At 38.2% G+C, this 21,348-nt stretch overlaps 1 pseudogene; it reads left to right on the plus strand.

Annotated features, from left to right (window-relative positions):
• The first annotated feature begins 1,072 nt into the window (after nt 1-1,072).
• On the plus strand, nt 1,073-10,814 carry LOC463787 (olfactory receptor 9A1-like; annotated as a pseudogene).
• The last annotated feature ends 10,534 nt before the right edge of the window (nt 10,815-21,348 follow it).

The following is a 21,348-nucleotide window of genomic DNA, read 5'->3' on the forward strand; positions in this document are numbered from 1 at the left end:
CTCTTCAACCTGAAGGACTCCTTTTAGTATTTCATGTAGGGCAGATACTGGTACCAAACTCCCTTAGCTTTCATTTTTCTGAGAATGTCTTAATTTCTTCCTGTTTTTTGAAGGACGGTTTAGCCAAATACAGAATTCTTTTTTTTTTTTTTTTTTTTTGAGATGGAGTCTTGTTCTGTTGCCCAGGCTGGAGTGCAGTGGCACAATCTTGGCTCACTGCAAGCTCCGCCTCCTGGGTTCACGCCATTCTCCTGCCTCAGCCTCCCGACTAGCTGGGACTACAGGTGCCTGCTGCCACACCCAGCTAATTTTTGTATTTTTAGTAGAGACGGGGTTTCGCCTTGTTAGCCAGGATGGTCTCAATCTCCTGACCTCATGATCTGCCCGCCTCGGCCTCACAAAGTGCTGGCATTACAGGCATGAGCCACCGTGCCCAGCTGCTGAATACAGAATTCTTAGTTGACAATTTGTTTTCCTTTAAGCATTAAATATACTACCTTACTATATTTAGCCTACATAATTTCTGATAAAAAATTGACAGTTGATCTTATGTGAATCCCATGTATGTGACAAGGTGCTTCTCTTTTGCGGCTTTCAAGTTTCTCTCTTTGATTTTTGACTGATTATAATGTGCCTTTGTGTGGATCTCTCTAAGTTTCTCCAGTTTGAGTTTATTGAGCTTCGTTGATGTGTAGATTCATGTTTTCAACAAATTTGGGCCATTGTTTCTTAAATACTTTTTATGCACATTTCTCTTTGTTTCTTCCTTCTGGGATTTCCATTATGTGTATGTTCAAGTGCTTGATGGTGTCCCACAGGTACCTTAGTCTGTTTACTTTTCCTCTTTTTCTTTCTGCTCCTCAAACTGGATAATAGCAATTGTCCTATCTTCAAGTTTGCTGATTATTTCTTCTAGCTTAAATATGCTATTGAACGTCTTTAATAAATTTCCCATTTTAGTTATTATACTCTTTAGCTCTAGAATTTCTGTTTGGTAGCTTTTTTCTATTAAAATATTTTTCTCTAAACATTTTAAAAAATTATTGACATTCTCATTTTTTTAATACATCATTTTCCTGATTGCCTTTAGTTTTCCTTTAGTTCTTTGAACATATTTAAGACAGTGGTTTAAAGCCTGTGTTTATTAAGTTCAATACTGGTCTTCCTCAGGGATGGTTTCTGTTGATTTATTTTGTTCTTTTGAGTGGACCATACTTTCTTATTTCTTTGTATACTTTGTGATTTTTTTGTTGAACCTCAGACATGTGGATATTATACAGTCACAATTCTGTAAGTCAAATTTTTTGTCTTCCCAAAAGTTTGTTGTTGTTTTTTATTGTTGAAGTAGACATCCACTTGTTTAGTGATTTTGTAATACTAATTTTATAAAGACTGTATTCCTAGTCATATGTGGTCATTGAAATCTCTATTTCTTTAGCTGTGTTTAGCTAATGTTTTGACAGAGATTTCACTGAATTCCTGGAACACAATAAAAAAATCAAAACAAAACAAAACAAAAACTTCAAAAACTAACAAATAACGAAAAAGCCAAAACACAAGTAAACAAGGAAACAAACAAAAAAACCCCCAAACAACCATTTTCATCTCAGTAGGTTGACTCTGTGCTGGGGTACTTCTCCCGTACTTAACCAGGCTTAAACTGAATCTAGACATCAGTCAAAAGTAAAGGGTTAACATCTTTTTGGATCTTTTCTGATCATGCATTTTGCCCCTAGATAAACATGTGATTTTCTAAATTCCCCGGTATATATTGTTTCTTCCGAGTTCCATAGCTTCCCAAAGAAACCTTCCCTGACATTTCCTCTGAGACTTTAGATGCTCTATTATATGTCTCAATAGTAATCTTTTACCCTGAAGAATTTTTGTTAGTCTTACAATATTCTTACACAATAGCTGCCACTTTTTGCCATGAGTAGAATCTGTGTTAAGTGAAACAAAGATTAGCACATTGTGCCAGTCCTTCAGGTAGTCAAGGCAGATTAGAATAGACATACATAATACTTTGTGAATGAGGTTTGCTCTGCACCCTCTGGAACCAGAGACTGGATCTCACACTGGGGATACAGGCTGTCATTTTCAAGACTGCTGGTGAGATGGGGAGAGGGTGGGCAAAGGTAAGTAAAAACATCATGAAGCTTTCCTAATATTTTTGGGTTTTTTTTCTTGTATCAGTGTTTACTTGGTTGCTGAAAAACAATATTTTCTGAAGTTCTAATAAAGTTGATTTTGGGAGTTTCGGGTTGTTTTTTCTTTTCAATTGAGAGTCAGGAGCTTGAAGCTGGCTATTCCACTATTTTCTCATGTTACTCATCCCTGGCCTCTGGATTTTTGATGTGTATTCATCAAGTTTCTCTAGAGGAAGAGAGCCAATAGTATATGTGTATACACACATGCACATGCACACACACACATACACATACATTCCCTTTTATATATACATGAAAGGGAATTTATTAGGGAGAATTGTCTCACATGATTACAAAGGCGAAGTCCCCAAATAGGTTGTCTCCAAGGTGGGAAATGAGAAAAGCTGGTAGTGTAGCTCAGTCCCAGTTCAAAAGCCTCAAGACCAGGGAAGCTGACAGTATAGCTGCCAGTCTGAGGCAGGCTGCTGGTGCAAGCCCTAGAGTCCAAAGGCTGAAGAACTTTGGGTCTGATGTCCAAAGGCAGGAGGAAAAAAAGGATCTCACTCTAGAAGGGAGAGAGAAAAAGAGAGAGAGGAATCTAAGCAAGCTGAATGTCCCCCTTCTGCAAACTTTGTTCTAGCCTCACCCATGGCCTATTGGATGGGCCTCTTCTTCCAGTCCACTGACCTACATGTTAGTCTTTCCTGGAAACAGCCTCACAGACACTCCCAGGAGCAATGCTTCACTGTCCATCTAGGCATCTCTCAATCCAGTCAAGTTGACACCTGTGTTAACCATCACAGGGAGTGTAGTCTCTGTAGGGTTAAATGGAATTAGGGAGATACACATGAGAGAGTGCAAGACTGGCTTGACTTGTTTATAAACAGGACTTACAGCCTAGAGGAAGATGGCCTGGGTTTTGAGAAACTCTTGATGAGGGAGATTTCAAGTTTTCCCATTACTCAAAACTTTTAAGAATTCTCAAACCTGATTAGTCTCGGGAAAGAAGAGCTGAAAGTTTCTTTGGTGTTTCCTTCACTGCATCCCTAGGGTTTCCCTGAACTAACTTTCCTTAGTGAATAATATTACTTAGGGATGCACTGCAGAGTGAAAGAAGGAGGGAAAGAGAAAGAGGGAAACAGTGGGGCATCCCATGGCATTATGATTTCTAGACTTTCTCCTCAGTGTTTGTGTGAAGTCAGTTTTCTCTTTCACTGAGAGTGAAGAAGCAGCAGCTTCCTCTGGCCCACAGAGCAATCTCAGCACTAATCAGTCAGGAGGCAGCCTGGGTCGAGTCCTAGAGAGCCATTCAACTTTTCACTTCAGGGTATTTCTCTGGAGATGAGTGTTTTCCAGGAGTTCTGCTCTGTGAAGGAGAAACTAGGAGAGGCTCAGGATAGAACGTTCTGGGCTTGTTTGCCCTCTAGGATGAGGACATTCAGATTTTATTAAAGAGTAGTAGGCCCATCTTCAAATTCTTCTTGCATAGCAGAAAGCACTTTCAACTATTCTCTGACTCAGTGCTTGACATAGGCACAGGTCATTGCTATTGTTAGAACCATCATCTCTCCTTTCTTTTTACTGGGTCCCACGTAAGCAGAGGTTGTGGGAATTCGGACTGAGTTCTTCTATCAAGTTGATCCTTGTTACCCAAATATCATTTTACAAGAGGTCTCAGAGAGAGGACTGAATGATGACTGGGCACTGTGTCAGTGAAGACAGAAGGGAGGGAAAGCAGCTGCCTTCAACATTGGCCATAGCCAAGTGTGCATAGGCTCTGATCATAGATTCATCCTTTAATTGATGAATTCATTTAATTCATTCAGAAATAATACTAGATCATGAGACACAATGAACAAGGATGACAATCTTCTTGCTTTCATGGTGCTTACATTGTAAAATGAATGACAAAATAAACAAAACATAAACATACAATTTCAAGTGATGAAGGCTAAAGAGAAAAGTAGATCTTAGTGAGGAGATAGCGAGTGAAGGATAGTATGTGTTTTTTTAGACAGAATGATGAGGACAATTTCCCTGAACTTGGACACTTAATCAAAGACCTGAAGGAAGTAAAGGATAAAGCCCAGAAATTCTAAGATACTCAGGAAATGGGGTCTATTTTACGTTAGTGACAGCTGACTCTTTAATTTCTGGTATGATTTTGGGAGAAAAATGTGATTGTATAAGGAACATTGACTTTGAGGATACATCCCAAACTTTCTAATAGAATGAGACCATAGCCTCGATATTTAGGACCTGGGCTGAACCTGGAAGTCACACTTGGTGGCTTTGAGCTCTCCTAGAGGCAAGGTCTGTAGACCTAAATCCTTTTGTTTGCCAGTCTGAGTATGAGGTCAAAGTGGGACAGATAGAGGCTGAGGATAAAAGTTCCTCCTATATATTCTGTCTGAATCTTTCTTCTCTCGCAATGATGAAAAGAGTTGTCAGAGTCTTAGAGAGAGATGGCCAGGTTCAACTCAGGCCAGGTGCTGGTTTGTCAGCCTTCTGTGAGAAGACACATTCACTGAGGACAAAAGTAAGGTAGGCTTTCATCCCCAAGATAGGAGGGAAGAAAGGAGTAATCCATGCAGGGAACCAGCTGACCAGTAGATTGAGAGATCCTCAGTCCTTGCCCTTGAAAATTTATAGATACTCCTCAGGAGACTTCCATACCCTCACTCTCACCAACACACAGCAATAATGATGAAGGTAAAGCAAAAGTTTTAAAATAAACATCCTGTAAATGGAACCTACATTCTGATGAAACAAAGAAATCGAGTAACCAGCTCAGGGGCGTTGGCAGGGAAACTTTTGTATAGAACATGAGACTGGAGCAGGAATTTACAGGATAGAAAATACTTGGCAGACAGAGTAGTTTTGGACCTTCCAGGTGGAAGGGAGTTAGTGGTAGAAATGAACACAGTGTGGTCCTGGAGGCTGACTGCTGGCTGTTCAGAGCAGAGTGGGAGGCAGGTGAACTGAGCATTGAGGGTGCAATGGTGCATGCTGGGCAGGGTATAGGCTCTCATGTCTAAGGTATGGCACTGGGGACTGGGATCATCTTCGTGACCAACTCAATTTTCCTCACACATTGTGCATATTTAGAAAAATTGCCACTGACCATATACAGGAATAGTAGAAGACAAATGCCTACCATTCTAGTCATGGTGTGTGGCCTGTGAACAGGAGGGGGATTGCAGAACAGTTTCTACTTCTGTTAAGGTGAGAAGCCGTATTAACTCTCTTTTGTTTTCTAGATTTCATGAGTAAAAAGCACTCAGAAGTAAATGTTGGGGAATTACTCTAGCACCACTGAATTTTTTCTCTTAGGCTTCCCTGGCTCCCAAGAAGTACGCTGTATACTTTTTGTGAACTTCTTCTTCTTGTACGCAGTGACAGTGATGGGAAACAGGGTCATCATTGTCACTGTCTGTGTTGATAAACATCTGCAGTCCCCCATGTATTTTTTCCTGGGCCACCTCTGTGTCCTGGAGATCCTGATCACATCCACCGCTGCCCCTTTTATGCTGGGGGGTTGCTGCTTCCAAGCACTCAGATCACGTCTTTGACAGCCTGTGCTGCACAGCTATATTTATACCTTTCTTTGGGTACCTCGGAGTTGGCATTAATGGGAGTGATGGCTGTGGACCATTATGTGGCTGTGTGTAACCCTTTGAGGTACAACATCATTATGAACAGCAGCACATGTGTCTGGATGGTCATTGTGTCATGGGTGTTTGGGTTCCTTTTTCAAATCTGGCCAGTTTATGCCACTTTTCAGCTTACTTTCTGCAAATCAAATGTGTTAGATCATTTTTACTGTGACCGAGGACAATTGCTCAAGGTATCCTGTGAGGACACTCTTTTCACAGAGTTTATTCTTTTTCTAATGGCTGTTTTCATTATCATTGGTTCTTTGATCCCTACGATTGTCTCCTACACCTACATCATCTCCACCATCCTCAAGATCCCGTTAGCCTCTGGCCGGAGGAAATCCTTTTCCACTTGTGCCTCCCACTTCACCTGTGTTGTGATCGGCTACGGCAGCTGCTTGTTTCTCTACATGAAACCCAAGCAAACACAGGCAGCCGAGTATAACTGGATAGCGTCACTGCTGGTTTTAGTGGTGACCCCTTTTCTGAACCCTTTCATCTTCACCCTGAGGAATGACAAATTCATACAGGCCTTTGGAGATGGCATGAAACACTGCTATCAACTCCTCAGAATTTAGCTCTGTCCTGGGGACAATCCTTATCATGGACTTCAGTAATCTGAAGGTACTAATTTAAATCTAAAATGACAGTTCTCATCATCAAATAGTTTGTAATCTACAAGGGATATTTAGGGCATAGACAGTGCTTCAATTCATTATTGGGTGACTTCTATATGGGAAATCTATTTATTCTTTTTAATGTACATAAATACATGTCCCAAAATAAATATGACAAGTGTAAACATCTGAAATACATGAAGATTTTAGAACTCTCAGACTGTGAATGGGAAAAGCAAGAAATGTGATTTATCTGACGTCTGCTGTACTAATTTGATTCTAGATGCCAGAATTATCTTCCCCTTTATTGCCTTATGGTTTCATGGTGTGTTCTCATCGTGTAAGCCTCACTATTGTGTCTCTCAGTGACCTGTGGTCCACCCTCAAGCTTTCAATGTAGTTCCTGCCTCCAATATTCAATGGTGATAGTAACTTTCTATGGGTTTTCTGACTGGAAGTTGTGACAGTGAACTCACTCCCCCATACTGACTGCTTAGCAATCTTCAGGATGAATGTGTTTTGATACAGGTTTAACCCTAATTTGTGCACCTTCTTAGCCATAGATGAAAGGTTTTAGAAAGAAACATTTTTTTTTTACCTAATGTCGCCAACATCAAATGAGGGAGCGCAATGGAGGTATGTTCTGGAAGGCGATGTGATAAGGGATAGATGGCTTTGCTGTGTCCTTGGGCTGAGGGTGGATTGGAGAGAGGGCAGAGGGACAGGTGGCCTGTGGCCCCTTTTTCTCTGTCTCACACATTCTTCAATCTTGACATGGTACATTCACCCTCCATGTTCCCTTTGCTATCCCACTTCCTGCTCAGTTTCTTTATTAATTTCATTTATTCTCTCTCTCTCTGTTAGTACCAGATTCATCTCTTTGTTCCTTTTCCCCCTTCATTCACTCACAAAAACCAAGTTTATCAAGCCACCTTCTAGCTCCACACTGAGCTCCCTTAATCCTTATATCTCAGTTTCTGTGTTGCCCCATCATCTCCCTTGTTCCTGTCATACCCACTATTCTCAATTAATATTTCTGTATTGCATGACACAGATTTCTTCTGCATTCTTACACAAGTGATTACACATGTTTGGGGCAACCCAAATGGACATCAAAAGGTGACTACTCATATGATTTATGGCACTTTCATTCAGTTGAACATTACATAACTGTAGGAAGAATGAGGAAGTTTTCTTTGTCATTAAAAGAAAGTACTTCAGGGTACACAGTTGAGAAAGAAAAGCAAAGAGTAGACCAATTTTTTTTATGTGTTTCCTTTTTGTAAGAACAAAGCAAAACTCTGTTTATATTTCTATTTGGGTATAGTTGCATGAAGAAATGCCTAGGAGGGAAACCAGGAAATCAGTTATCTTGGGGATGTGTTGGTGGGAATGGCATTCATGGGAATAGTCGGTGAGGGAGGCTGTTTATGATACAGCTGTGTACATTGCTTTCACTGCTACTTCATAATAATGTGTTACCAACTCAAAAATAAAAGACATCATTCTGCTTCTAATTGCCAAGGAAAGTGTGCTTGCTTATCCAAATATCTGATGGTAACAAAGGACATATTTTGACAGAAGAATCTTTAGTAACTCTAGATACTTTGTAATGTTTCTGCAGAGCTGAGCAGTGGTACTGGGAGAATAATAAGGGAGAAGAGATGGAGCTTCACATTTCTCTCATTCCCAGACCTTCACTGCTTTTGTAAGACTATATATTGTTTGGATATTGTGGGGGCTTCTTTTAATTATCCTATGTGTGTTGAAATTATCTTTGTCCAATCTGTTTTGTTTTTACTCTTTGCATCTTAATGAAATCTTCTGTCATATAGAGGTATTCATTTTGCCTTTGTCCGGTTATTACTTTTATGATATATATTTCTGTAATCATTTAAAAAGTTTTTTTCTATCCAAATGACTTAACGAAAGTCCATTGTAATATCTACATGCCCTGACAGAGTAGATGTAACACAATAGTTTTTATTTAAAAAAAGAGAATAATGGGAAAGCATGTGCAAAAGTTTTAAAAAAATATTTTCAGTAATCATATTGATGGAGATAGTATTCCAGGATGGTTATGAGTATAATGTGAAGTAAAGGAAATGTGTCCTTTATTTCAAATAAATATGGAATATTCTATTTCTTAATATAATATGGAGGAGCTTAGGTAAATCTCTATATATGGGCAGACTCAGTGCGTGGGCTCTCTCTTTCTCTGTCTCTCACTCCTGGCTCTGTTCATTGCCATAACTTAGCAACATTGGCCAATTCGATTACAATGAACATTCCTAGGCCCATATTATAGTCTTGCAATACAATTTCCTGGTAAGAGAAATCAGGGCTTCTTGGAGAAATGACTGATTCCTCATCTAGGATGGGGAATCCACAAGATGAACTTGAAAATTCATATCATACCAGATATGAAAGATTACTAGGGTTATATTAGAATACTCAGGACTCAATTAGAGGAGACTTCTACTGGCCAAAGATGAAAGAAGTTGTGCTTCCAACCTATCAACTATTTTTAAATTTTTGAGCACAATATTTAAAAATAATCACCTTCCAAAGATGATATTTATTATTCATCAGACCTAAGCTTCTGAACCAACCAACTTATAGAAAACTATGTGGAGAACAGAAAGACACATTGAACTGCACCACGTAGGTGGAATTGGGAGAATGGAGATGCTAAGAATTCTACCATAAAAACACCTGAGTTTCTCAACAAATAGATTGGAAAGAGGTGAAAAGGCTGTAGAGAGAATCTGAAGATTAGAATAGATGTAAAGAACATATCAAATAAAAAAAAGTAGAAGACTCTATAGTGTGTGATAATTTAAACTGGAGTGATAAAATCTTTAAGGAATACAAATAAATGATTACTTAAAGGTAAAGATTATCATTACTTCTGAGGATGTGATGAGTGAATTAGAATAGGACACATGAATGGGCTTCTGCGGTTGCTATTAAAGTTGTATTTATTGATCCGAGGGGTGGTTGCAAAATAATTTCTTAAGCTATGCATGTGTTCAGTGTAGTGTTTCTATATATGTTTCACTTTAAAATAAAATGATTTAATTTTCTCTATATATTTTAATAGTTTCAATTTCTGATTTTGATATTTATTTAAAAAATAGGTTATTATTTATTTTGGGATAGGTTAAAGGTTGACGACAGGCTGGACCTCTAGAAATCACAGCCTTAGGCAAGAGTTAAGGGCTAAAAGTTCATTTGTGGGTGGGGGGATGCACTTCTACTATAGCAAAGTAAAATGAAGTGAGACAGGAAAGCATGGTAAAGAATGCAGTATGATGAATAACCATGTGAACATTGTTTCCTGATGATTAGCTGATGACATAATTGTCTATATAGAAAGCCTCTAAGATTCTACCAGAAAACTCCCGTAAGTAATAATATATTTTAGCAAGGCTGAAAGAGACAAGGTCAACATGCAAAAGAAATTACTAACAATGAACAATTAGAATTAAAATGTATAAAATAATATCATTTTTGATATCTCCAAAAAAGGGAAGTACTAGGTATGAATCTAACACAATATGTTTATCATCTTAGCAGAAAAACCTTAAATCACCCCGAAATTGGATTCTCCCTTCATGGATTGGAAGACATAATATTGTTAGTATGTTAATGGTTTCCAATTTCATTCATGGATTCAGGGAAATCCTAACAAAATTTTAGCAAGCTTTCATGCAGATAGTAACAAAAGAATTTTAAAATGTATAAAGGGACGCAAAAGTTATAGAATGGCCCAAACAACATTGAAAAAGAACAAAGAAGACTTACATTACACAATTGGAAGACTTTTAGTGACGTTACAATATCAAGACAGTGTGGTATTGAAAAATGATAGGCATATAAGATTAATGAAAGAGAATAGAGAGCCTAGTAATAGATTTAAACAACTGTCAACCTAGTTTCCACAACATTGCAAAGGAAAATCAGTAAAGAAGCGTTAATTTTTCCAAAACACAGTGCTAGAATAGTTCAGTGTTTCTATGCAATATATATAAAATATGTATAAAAAAGAAAATATGCACCATGGAATACTACACAACCATAAAAAAGAATGAGGTTATGTCCTTTGCAGCAAAATGGATGGAGCTGGAAGCCATTATCCCAACAAACTAACACAGGAACAGAAAACCAAATACTGCATGTTCTCACTTATAAGAGGGAGCTAAATGTTGAGTACATATAGACAAAAAGAATGGAACAACAGATATCAGGGCCTACTTGAGGGTGGAGGATGGGAGGAGAGCCCTCACCAAAAACTACCTATTGGGTACTATGCTGATTACCTGTGTGATGGAACAATCAATACACCAAACCCTCATGACATGCAATTTACTTGTATAACAAACCTGCACATGTACCCCTGAACCTAAAATAAAAGTTTTCTAAAAGATAAAATGAATTTCAGCATGTATCTTGTGACTTACCTAAAATTAGATAAAATGACTTTAATGTAAATGCAAGATTATGAAACGTCTAGGAGAAAATCTACATGACCTTGAGTTTGGTGGTTAAATTTTAGATAAAATACTAAAAGCACAATGAATGAAAGAAAAAATTGTCAAAATTGAAAACTTTTGCTGTAGAAAAGTCACTATGAAGAGAACAAAAAGATAAGGCACTGGTTGGAAGTAAATATTTGAAAATCTCATATCTGATAAATAATTTGTATCCAGTATGCACACACACACACACACACACACACACACACACACACACACACCCCTGGAAACTCAATAATAAGAAAACGAACAGCTGGGAAGGATGTGTAGCATCAGAAACTCTCATTTATTGCTGCTAGGAATACAAAATGTTTAAACCACTGGAGAAGGCAGTTTTGCTGTTTCTTTTATAGTTAAACATAGACTTCACATACAAGCCAGCAATTTTGCTTGCAAGGTATTTCCCCAAGGGATGTGATAATTTAAATCATTGCAAAAACCTGCACATGACTATTTATAGAAGATTTATTCATAATTGTCAACAATGTGAAGCAACCAAAGTGTCCTTCAATAAGTGCATGGTTAAAGCAATTGTAATCCATTTATACAAGCAGAATACTATTCAGTGATAAAAAGGAGAGAGCTAATAATTTTCATTACAAAATGGATGAATCACAAATGAATTTTACTAAGTGAACAGAGCAATAGCAAAAGGCTACATTGTATATGATTCAATTCTAATGACAATCTATAACAAAGGAGAAAGTTATAGAGATGGGAAAAACATAAGCAGATACTTTTGTCTTTGAGATAAGTAATGGAGACGTATTTGACTAGAGAAGTATAGAGGGATTTTGGGGTGATGGGATTAACCTGTATGATCAGATATATTATGCATTTGCCAAGCTCATAAAATTTTACAGCAGAAAAATAAGCTTTGACGTATGGACATATAAAAATATCAGAGGAAGCTGGGGATCTTTAGATAGAATGCAGACTGTGAAAAAATAATTTTTGTGTGATATAACATCACTCAAGACAGTGGGGGAAAATAGAACTGCCTTAATTAACTTTGGAAAACACTATTTTGATGAAAAACTATAAGGTGAAAAGTAGAAGAACTATACATCATCACTGTACTCTCATTACTAAAGTTGATTCTCATGGAGAAAAGTGTTAACAATTTTGAAATTTCTGTACATGTAAATTGGGGTTCAGCAAGTACAAAAAGGGTTGCAGATGGCAATAACCCCACTAAGAATAGAAAAGTTAAAGAGATGCAGGCAGAAAAGGGTAGAATGCACCATGTGGTACTGAATTAGAGTCAAAGACATCAGCTTGAGCTCATGTTTAGCTTGATATAGAGGCAGATGGATAGATATGAAAATTATATATATATATATATATATTTCCTAGATCTGTCTGCTGAGAAAACCTAGAAACAGTAATTATTTCTCTACCTTGTGTTGAGATATTATTTTGTAATAATATCCAGTAACATAAACCAGGGCTTCTTGGAGATGTGGCTGATCCAGGGTCTCAACAAGAAAAATCCAGATAAGGCTGGAGCATCTATAGAAATACTTTTCAAAACAAAACTGGCACAAGACAAGGATGCCCTCTCTCATCACTCCTATTCAACATAGTGTTGGAAGTTCTGGCTAGAGCAATCAGGCAAGAGAAAGAAATAAAGGGTATTCAATTAGGAAAAGAGGAAGTCAAATTGTCTCTGTTTGCAAATGACATGATTGTATATCTTAGAAAACCCCATTGTCTCAGCCCAAAATCTCCTTAAGCTCATAAGCAACTTCAGCAAAGTCTCAGGATACAAAATCAATATTCAAAAATTACAAGTATTCCTGTACACCAATGACAGACAAACAGAGAGCCAAATCATGAGTGAACTCCCATTCACAATTACTACAAAGAGAATAAAATACCTAGGAATCCAACTTACAAGGGATGTGAAGGACTTCTTTAAGGAGAACTACAAACCACTGCTTAACGAAATAAAAGAGAACACAAACAAATGGAAGAACATTCCATGCTCATGGATAGGAAGGATCAATATTGTGAAAATGGCCATACTGCCCAAGGTAATTTATAGAGTCAATGACATCCCCATGAAGCTACCACTGACTTTCTTCACAGAATTGGAAAAAACTACTTTAAAGTTCATATGGAACCAAAAAAGAGCCCGCATTGCCAAGACAATCTTAAGCAAAAAGAACTAAGCCAGAGGTATCACACTACCTGACTTCAAACTATACTACAAGGTTACAGTAACCAAAACAGCATGGTACTGGTATATAGACCAGTGGAACAGAACAGAGACCTCAGAAATAACACCACACATCTACAACCATCTGATCTTTGACAAACCTGACAAAAGCAAGCAATGGGGAAAGGATTCCCTATTTAATAAATGGTTCTGGGAAAACTGTCTAGCCATATGTGGGAAGCTGAAACTAGATCTCTTCCTTACACCATATAAAAAAATTAACTCAAGATGGATTAAATACTTAAGTGTAAGACCTAACAGCATAAAAACCCTAGAAGAAAACCCAGGCAATGCCATTCAGGACACAGGCATGGGCAAGGACTTCATGACTAAAACACCAAAAGCAATGGCAACAAAAGCCAAAATAGACAAATAGGATCTAATTAAATTAAAGAGCTTCTGCACAGCAAAAAAAAAAAAAAAAAAAAACTATCATCAGAGTAAACAGGCAACCTACAGAATGGGAGAAAATCTTTGCAATCTACCCATCTGGCAAAGGGCTAATATCCAGAATCTACAAAGAATTCAAACAAATTTACAAGAAAAAAAAAACCCCATCAAAAAATGGGCAAAGGATATGAACACTTCTCAAAAGAAGACATTTATGCAGCCAACAGACATATGAAAAAATGCTCATCATCACTGATCATCAGAGAAATGCAAATCAAACCCACAATGAGATACCATCTCATGCCAGTTAGAATGGCGATCATTAATAAGTCAGGAAACAACAGATGCTGGAGAGGATGTGGAGAAATAGGAACGCTTTTACACTGTTGGTGGGAGTGTAAATTAGTTAAATCATTGTGGAAGACAGTGTGGTGATTCCTCAAGGATCTAGAACTAGAAATACCATTTGACCCAGCGATCCCATTACTGGGTATATACCCAAAGGATTATAAATCATTCTACTATAAAGACACACACACACGTATGTTTCTTGCAGCACTGTTTGCAATAGCAAAGACGGAACCAATCCAAATGTCCATCAATGATAGATTGGATTAAGAAAATGTGGCACATATACACCATGGAATACTATGCAGCCATAAAGAGGATGAGTTCATGTCCTTTGCAGGGACATAGATGAAGCGGGAAACCATCATTCTAAGCAAACTATCACAAGGACAGAAAACCAAAGACCGCATGTTCTCACTCATAGGTGGGAATTGAACAATGAGAACACATGGACACAGGGCAGGGAACATCACACACTGGGGCCTGTAGGGGGGTGGGGGGCTGGGGGAGTTATAGCATTAGGAGAAATACCTAATGTGTGTAAATGACGAGTTGATGGGTGCAGCAAACCAACATGGCACATGTATACCTATGCAACAAACCTGCACGTTGTGCACATGTACCCTAGAACTTAAAGTATAATAAAAGAAAAAGAAAAAAATTTCACAATAAGAAAATGGTTTTCAAAACAAAAGGATGGAGCATGTCAAAGGGATACAGGACCCAACCTGAGTCTCAGTCTTAGTCCCTGTGGGATGCCATAATGGAATACCGTAGACTGCATGGCTGATACAAATTAGAAATTTACTTCTCACAGCACTTGAGGATGAGAAATTCAAGATTAAAGCACTAGCATATGTGGTGTCTGGTGGTGGTATAAGGGGCAAGAGAGGTCACTTGGGTATTTTTAATAGGGTCACTAATCACATTTATAAGGGCTCCCTCTTCATGACCAAATCACCTTCCAAAAGTCTAACTCTGAATACCATCATCTTGGAGATTGTGTTTCAAGAATTTGGGGGGAACACAAATATTCAGTCTATAGCAGCTCCCAATGGCCAAAGCTAGAATAATTTAGCAAATTAAATGATGTAGAATGAATTATAACTTATAGTATAAAATATTAGTATTTTATAAATATGTAATGTAAATGAATGATTGAATAAAGAAATAATTTAAGAAATTACTTTTATTTTTCAGAACTGCTTTGGCTATTCTCTAACCACTTTCCATATAAATATTGAAATCGGTCTGTAGATATCCACAAAAAACTTGCTGACATTTTGATTAGGAATGTATTGAAACCTTAGATCAAATTGTCTTAAAGCCTCAAGGAATAGGATTCTTTCAATTCATGTGTAATTCTAAATGTTTACCCACATGGTTGAATGGCAATCCTTTGGTGGTAGGAAGTCAATCCCTAATTTTTTCTGTCTCCCATCCATGTTCTCAAGTCTTATTTTTAATTTAGGTATATTTGTCTCTTCTCCATGGCATCAGGCTTCCTCATAAGTCTTCCATCAGTGTGTGCCAGTGACTTTATGCTTAAATCTTATATCTTTCTATTGCCACGACAGCAGTGTACAAAACTATCTAACAGGCTTTACAACTCCTCAGAAGCCATGTACATTTATCAGATCCTTATTTTAGAATCGTCATCCATTTTAGTTCCTATAGCTTCATTCCAAAGAGTTAACATTGTTTTTGAATACCGTGCCTGATGTCATCTTTTCCACTCAGGTGCACTTTCAGTGGTTAGCAACTCTGAGCTTATTATAGACTCTGCATCAGAGGAGTGTACCCAAACTTGGAGTCTCCCTATTCAAAAAAACTGCCTAAACAGTTACTTTTATACTCACATACTCATTTTTATATGTAAATACTTATATAACTTTCTATTAATAACCCTTGGACTCCAAACTAAAAGGAAACAGCTGAAACCAAAGGGACACAAGAAAGCATCTACATAGCTCATGTATAGTAAATCTACCTTCTGTACTATCCTCCCTTAGAAAATTATTTCTAGACTTTTCATTGTTCATTTTCTGTTTAGGTCATAATCTTCTATGCACCGTGTCAAATGATCTTATATTAGCTAACAAGTACGCAGAAGTTACCAACTTTTGAGATCACAACATGGGCCTACATAAACAGTATATGTAGGCGCAACAGTAAGTAATCATAACATAGAATACGTTTCGATTACATGTATCTTTCAAGTGTGTATTTGTGCTATTGCAGTGAATATAAACAGAAGTTTATGTAAAAATATTGTTGAATTTGTGGTAGTTTTTGCCAGGAAAATGTTTTTAATTGTCCTTTCATCATTGACTGTAATGTTTTCACTATATTTATATTTTTAATTTAAATATTTAAATTATTTAAAAATCATAATCATATAGGCATAGTTTAAAAAATTTAAAGTAATTGTAAGTGATTGATATAGGAAAATGGCAGATTGTTTCTCTTTCCCATTTTACTCATGGTAGTACTCTTCAGAGTCAAAAACTTCTTTTTTTGGTACATATTTAGTAATAATATGCTTATATAAATATTTCATAATTTATGAAATTTATTCTTTCTGTAATTAATAAGTTACTTATTAATTTTTTAATGCAATTCCTTTCCCCCCTCCCCAAATAGTTCTACATACATCTCAAACCTAAACCTAACAAAGCTCTGGCTTTGTGTTCTGTAGGCCTGGTATAGAGCTCTTGTGCAGGGACATCCATTCACAGTTTTCATGTGATAGCTTTCGTTTTACCAACTTTTCTATCTTCTTCTTTTTTGGTTTGCTTCCAAGTTTTGATGGAGCAGAGCTTCTAGCATCTTTTTATGATGCTACTTTTAGAATCCTCTTTTTATCTTAGGTCTGCTACTGATTATAATACGTCGTGGGGTATCTCATTTGGATTGAATCTGATACCTCATATCTTACACCTAGATATTTACATCTTTCTCTAGGTTTGGAAAGTTTTCTGCTATTATATCTTAAATACTATTTATACCCCTTTCGCTTTCTCTGTCTTCTTTTGAATCCTGATGACCCATACTTTTGGTCTTTTGATATTATCCCATAAGCCTTTAAAATTTATTTTCATTCTGTTTTTTACTCTTGCTGTATATTGTTAAATACTTTGAGTTCACACACATTTCTTCTGTTTGATCAATTCTGCTGTTGATGCTCTGTATTGGGATTTTAAATTTAGTTTATTGTATATTTCAGCTCCACGATTTCTTTTTTAATTTCAATTTCTCTGTTAAGTTTCTCACTAATTTCTGTATTGTTTTTCTGTATTTTCTTGAGATTCTCTGAGCTTCGTTAAAATAGGAACTTTGAATTCTTTGTTAGGCTGTTCTTCCATCTCCATCTTTTTAGGGTCAGTCAGTGGCACCTTATTTTGTTCAATGGCACCTTATTTTGCCTGCTTAGTGATGTCATGATTCTCTGATTTTTCTTAACCTTGTGGCTGTGTGTCGATGTTTGTACAATGAAATAGGTACTTAACGCAGTCTTCACAGTCTGCCTTTGTTTGGCAGTGTTCTTCAACAGTAAGCTGGTTGAGAAACTCGGGGCAAGTTTGCCGGTAAAGTCCCTGTGCTTGTGATTGCTTCATCTGTTGTATCACTAGGGGGTGCTCTAAGGCCAGGCTGCCACAGAAGGAATCCCATGGCCACTGACGTTGATGTAGCCTTGGCTCTCACTCAAATCATATGGCCATTGAGATTTGTAGCACTGAGGCCTAACCAAGACCTGTGGCTTTTATGGGCTACCTATTCTTAGGATTGCCTTGGCTACTCAGGATCTTTTTTTTGGTTCCCTATGAATTTTAAAGTAGTTTTTTTTCCAGTTCTGTGAAGAATGCCATTGGTAGTTTAGTAGGAATAACACTGAATCTATAAATTGCTTTAGGCGTTAAGGCCATTTTAGTGATATTGATTCTTCATATCCATGAGCATGTAATGTTTTTCCATTTGTTTGTGTAACCTCTGATTTTTTTGAGTTAGTGTTTTGTTTTCTTTGCAGAGCTCTTTCATTTTCCTGGTTAGCTGTATTCTTAGGCGTGTGTGTGTGTGTGTGTGTGTGTCAATTGTGAATAGAATTGCATTCCTGATTTGGCTCTCAGATTGACTGTTGTTGGTGTATTACGTCATCTGCAAAGAGCGATAGTTTAACTTCTTCTCTTCCTACTTAGGTGTCTTACTTCTTTCTTTTGCTTGATTGCTCTGGCCAGAACTTCCAATATTATGTTAAATAGGAGTGGTGAGAGAGAGTTTCTTGTTTTGGCTTTCAAGGTGAATGCTTCCAGCTTTTGCCCATTCAGTATGATGTTAGCTGTGGGTTTGTCATAGACGACTCTTATTATTTTGAGGTATGTTCCTTCAATACCTAGTTTATTGAGAGTTTTCAACATGATGGGGTTTTGAATTTTATCAAAAGTCTTTTCTGCCTCTCTTGAGATAATCATGTGGTTTTTATGTTTAGTTCTGTTTATGTGATAAATCACATTTATTGATTTGTATTATTGAAACAACTTTGCATCCCAGTGATAAAGCCTACTTGACTGTGGAGGATTAGCTTTTAGATGAGTTGCTGGATTCAGTTTGCCAATATTTTGTTGAGGATTTTTGCATCTATGTTCATCAAATATATTGGCTTGAAGTTTTCTTTTTTGTTTTGTTTCTGCCAGGTTTTCATATCAGGATAATGCTAGCCTCATAGAATGAGTTAGGGAGGAATTCCTCCTCTTCAATGTTTTGGAATAGTTACGTTAGGAATGGCACCAGCTCTTCTTTATACATCTAGTAGAATTCGGCTGTGAATCTGTCTGGTCCTGGAGATTTTCTGGTTGTTGGTAGGCTTTTTATTACTGATTCAATTTTGGAATTCATTATTAGTCTGTTCATAAATTTAATTTCTCCCTGGTACAATCTTGTTAGGCTATGTGTTTCCAGGAATTTATATGTTTCTTCTAGGTTTTGTAGCTTGTGTGCATAGCAGTGTTCACAGTAGTCTCTGAGGGTTTTGTATTTCTGTGGGGTCAGTGGCAATATCTCCTTTGTCATTTCTGATTGTATTTGGATCTTCTCTCTTCTTGGATCTTTGGATCTTCTCTCTTCTACAGTGGTGGAGGCAGCAGGGTTCTAGGGTGTGGGGACCCCTGTTGGCAACTTTGCACAGTGTTGCACTGGTGGTGGTGGTAGCACAATGGCAGGGAGCTGGTAGGTTCAGCTCTGTGTGCATTCTCTGTGTGCCACAGGCAAGAGTGGTAGCTCAGGACAGGGGGGAGATTTCACTGTTCTCTGTGCCTAGTTTCACTTGTGTGGCAGTGCTGGCACAAGGGCAGGGTGCTGGCAGGGGCAGGACTGGCTGACTGTGTGCCTTCCAAGGCTTTGACTGCAATGGGGGTCTTGTGGGGAAAAGGGGAGTGGAGTGTACTCCCATTGCAGCAGTGGCAGTGTGGGGTGCATGCACACAGGCTTGCTGGCAGTGCAAGGAAGGCAAAACCTGCCTGTGCACACTCATACCAGCAAAGCAATGTGAGGGGTTTCCATGGGCCCTGAGAAAGCTGCAGTGTGGGGAGGGAGCAGGCAGGCTGCTGAGTGGCCACAGGGGCTGCCTCAGTGGAGTTCTCTGCTAGCCAGGCACAGTCCACCAGCACAGGAGCTATGATGTGGGCCCCGAAGACACCCAAGGCTGCCCTCTAAGCAGGTGCTACCAGACTGAGGCCCCAGCAGACCCAGGGGTGCTCAGTTCAGAGCAGTCCTATCTGATGGCCAAGATTGCCCTGCAGAATTTAGGTCTGACCTTTCCCCTAGGGCTAAATTCTCCTATGGTAGCAAGTTGAACTTGGAGATTTGTGCTTCCCTGGACATGCTCCACTATAGACGCTCCCACACCAAACCTTCTGGGCTCACCTTCGGCTGGTGTGCTGCCCCTACCACTTCTCTAAGTAGCATTCCCTGTCAACTCAGGTGTCCATGGTGGTCAACATATCTCCTGCCGGGATTGCAGAGTCCCATCGTGAGAACAGGTTGCTCCTTTCCAGTTCAACTCACCAGATCCCCTGGAGTTGTGTGGGGCCAGAAGTCAGTCTCAATGCATGGTGGCCCTGTGCAGGGTTCCCAGCTTCCTTCCCCTTTAGAACACCTTCTGTGTCTTTCCTCTGTCCACTCTCAGTGCTTTCCCTCTGAAGATCTGTAAGTAGTGCGCCAGTCATCTGGGTACCTCGTGGCAGCTGTTCCACCTGGTTACGGCTAGTTGACCATCTTGCTCTCTGAAACTGCTCTAGATATTCTAATTTATGTGCATAGAGGTGTTCATAATGATCTCTGAACATATTTTGTATTTCCATGGGATCAGTTGTAGTGTCATCTTTGTCATTTCTCATTGTACTTATTTAGATCTTCTCTCTCTCTTTTGTTGGTAATCTAGCTAACAGTCTATCTCTCATTTATACTTTCAAAAACCAAACTTTTGGTGTCATTGATATTTTGTATGGATTTTTGCATCTTGATTCTGTTCAGTTCTTCTCTAATTTTAGTTATTTCTTTTCTTCTGCTAGCCTTGGGATTGATTTGTTCTTTTTTTTTTTTTCTAGTTCCGCTGGGTGTGACAGTAGATTGTTAATTTGAGATCTTTGTAACTTCTTGATGTAGGTGTTTAACACTATAAACTTTCCCCAACACTGCTTTTGTTGCAGGCCAAAATTTTTGATATGTTGTGTGTCAATTTTCATTAACTTCAAAGAATTTTTTGATTCCTGCCTTAATTTCATCATTCACCCAAAAGTCGTTCAGGAGCAAGTTGTTAAATTTCCATGAAAAGAAATACTTGATATTCATTTCTATTTTTATTGCACTATGGTCTGAGAGTATGCTTGGCATAATTTAAATTTTTTGAATTTATTAAGACTTGTTTATGACTAAGTATGTTGTCAATCTTAGAATATGCTCCATGTGCAGAGGAGAAACATGTATATTCTGTGGTTATTGAGTGGAATATTTTGCAGATGTCTAATTGGTTGAGTGTTAAGTTTTAAACCTAGAATTTCTGCCAGGTGCAATGGCTCACGCATGTAATCCCAGCACTTTGGGAGGCTGAGGTGGGTGGATCACAAGGTCAGGAGATCGAGACCATCCTGGCTAACACGGTGAAACCCCATCTCTACTAAAAATACAAAAAAATTAGCCAGGCTGGTGGCGGGCACCTGTAGTCCCAGCTACTTGGGAGGCTGAGGCAGGAGAATGGTGTGAACCTGGGACCCGGAGCTTGCAGTGAGCTGAGATCGCGCCACTGCACTCCAACCTGGGTGACAGAGCGAGACTCCATCTCAAATAAATGAAAAAATAAAAAAAATTAAAAATCTAGAATTTTTTAGTATTTTGCCTTGATGATTTGTCTAATGCTGCCAATAGGGTGTTGAAGTC

This window comes from Pan troglodytes, chromosome 6 (assembly GCF_028858775.2).
Source record: "Pan troglodytes isolate AG18354 chromosome 6, NHGRI_mPanTro3-v2.0_pri, whole genome shotgun sequence".
In the NCBI taxonomy this organism is placed as follows: Eukaryota; Metazoa; Chordata; class Mammalia; order Primates; family Hominidae; genus Pan; species Pan troglodytes.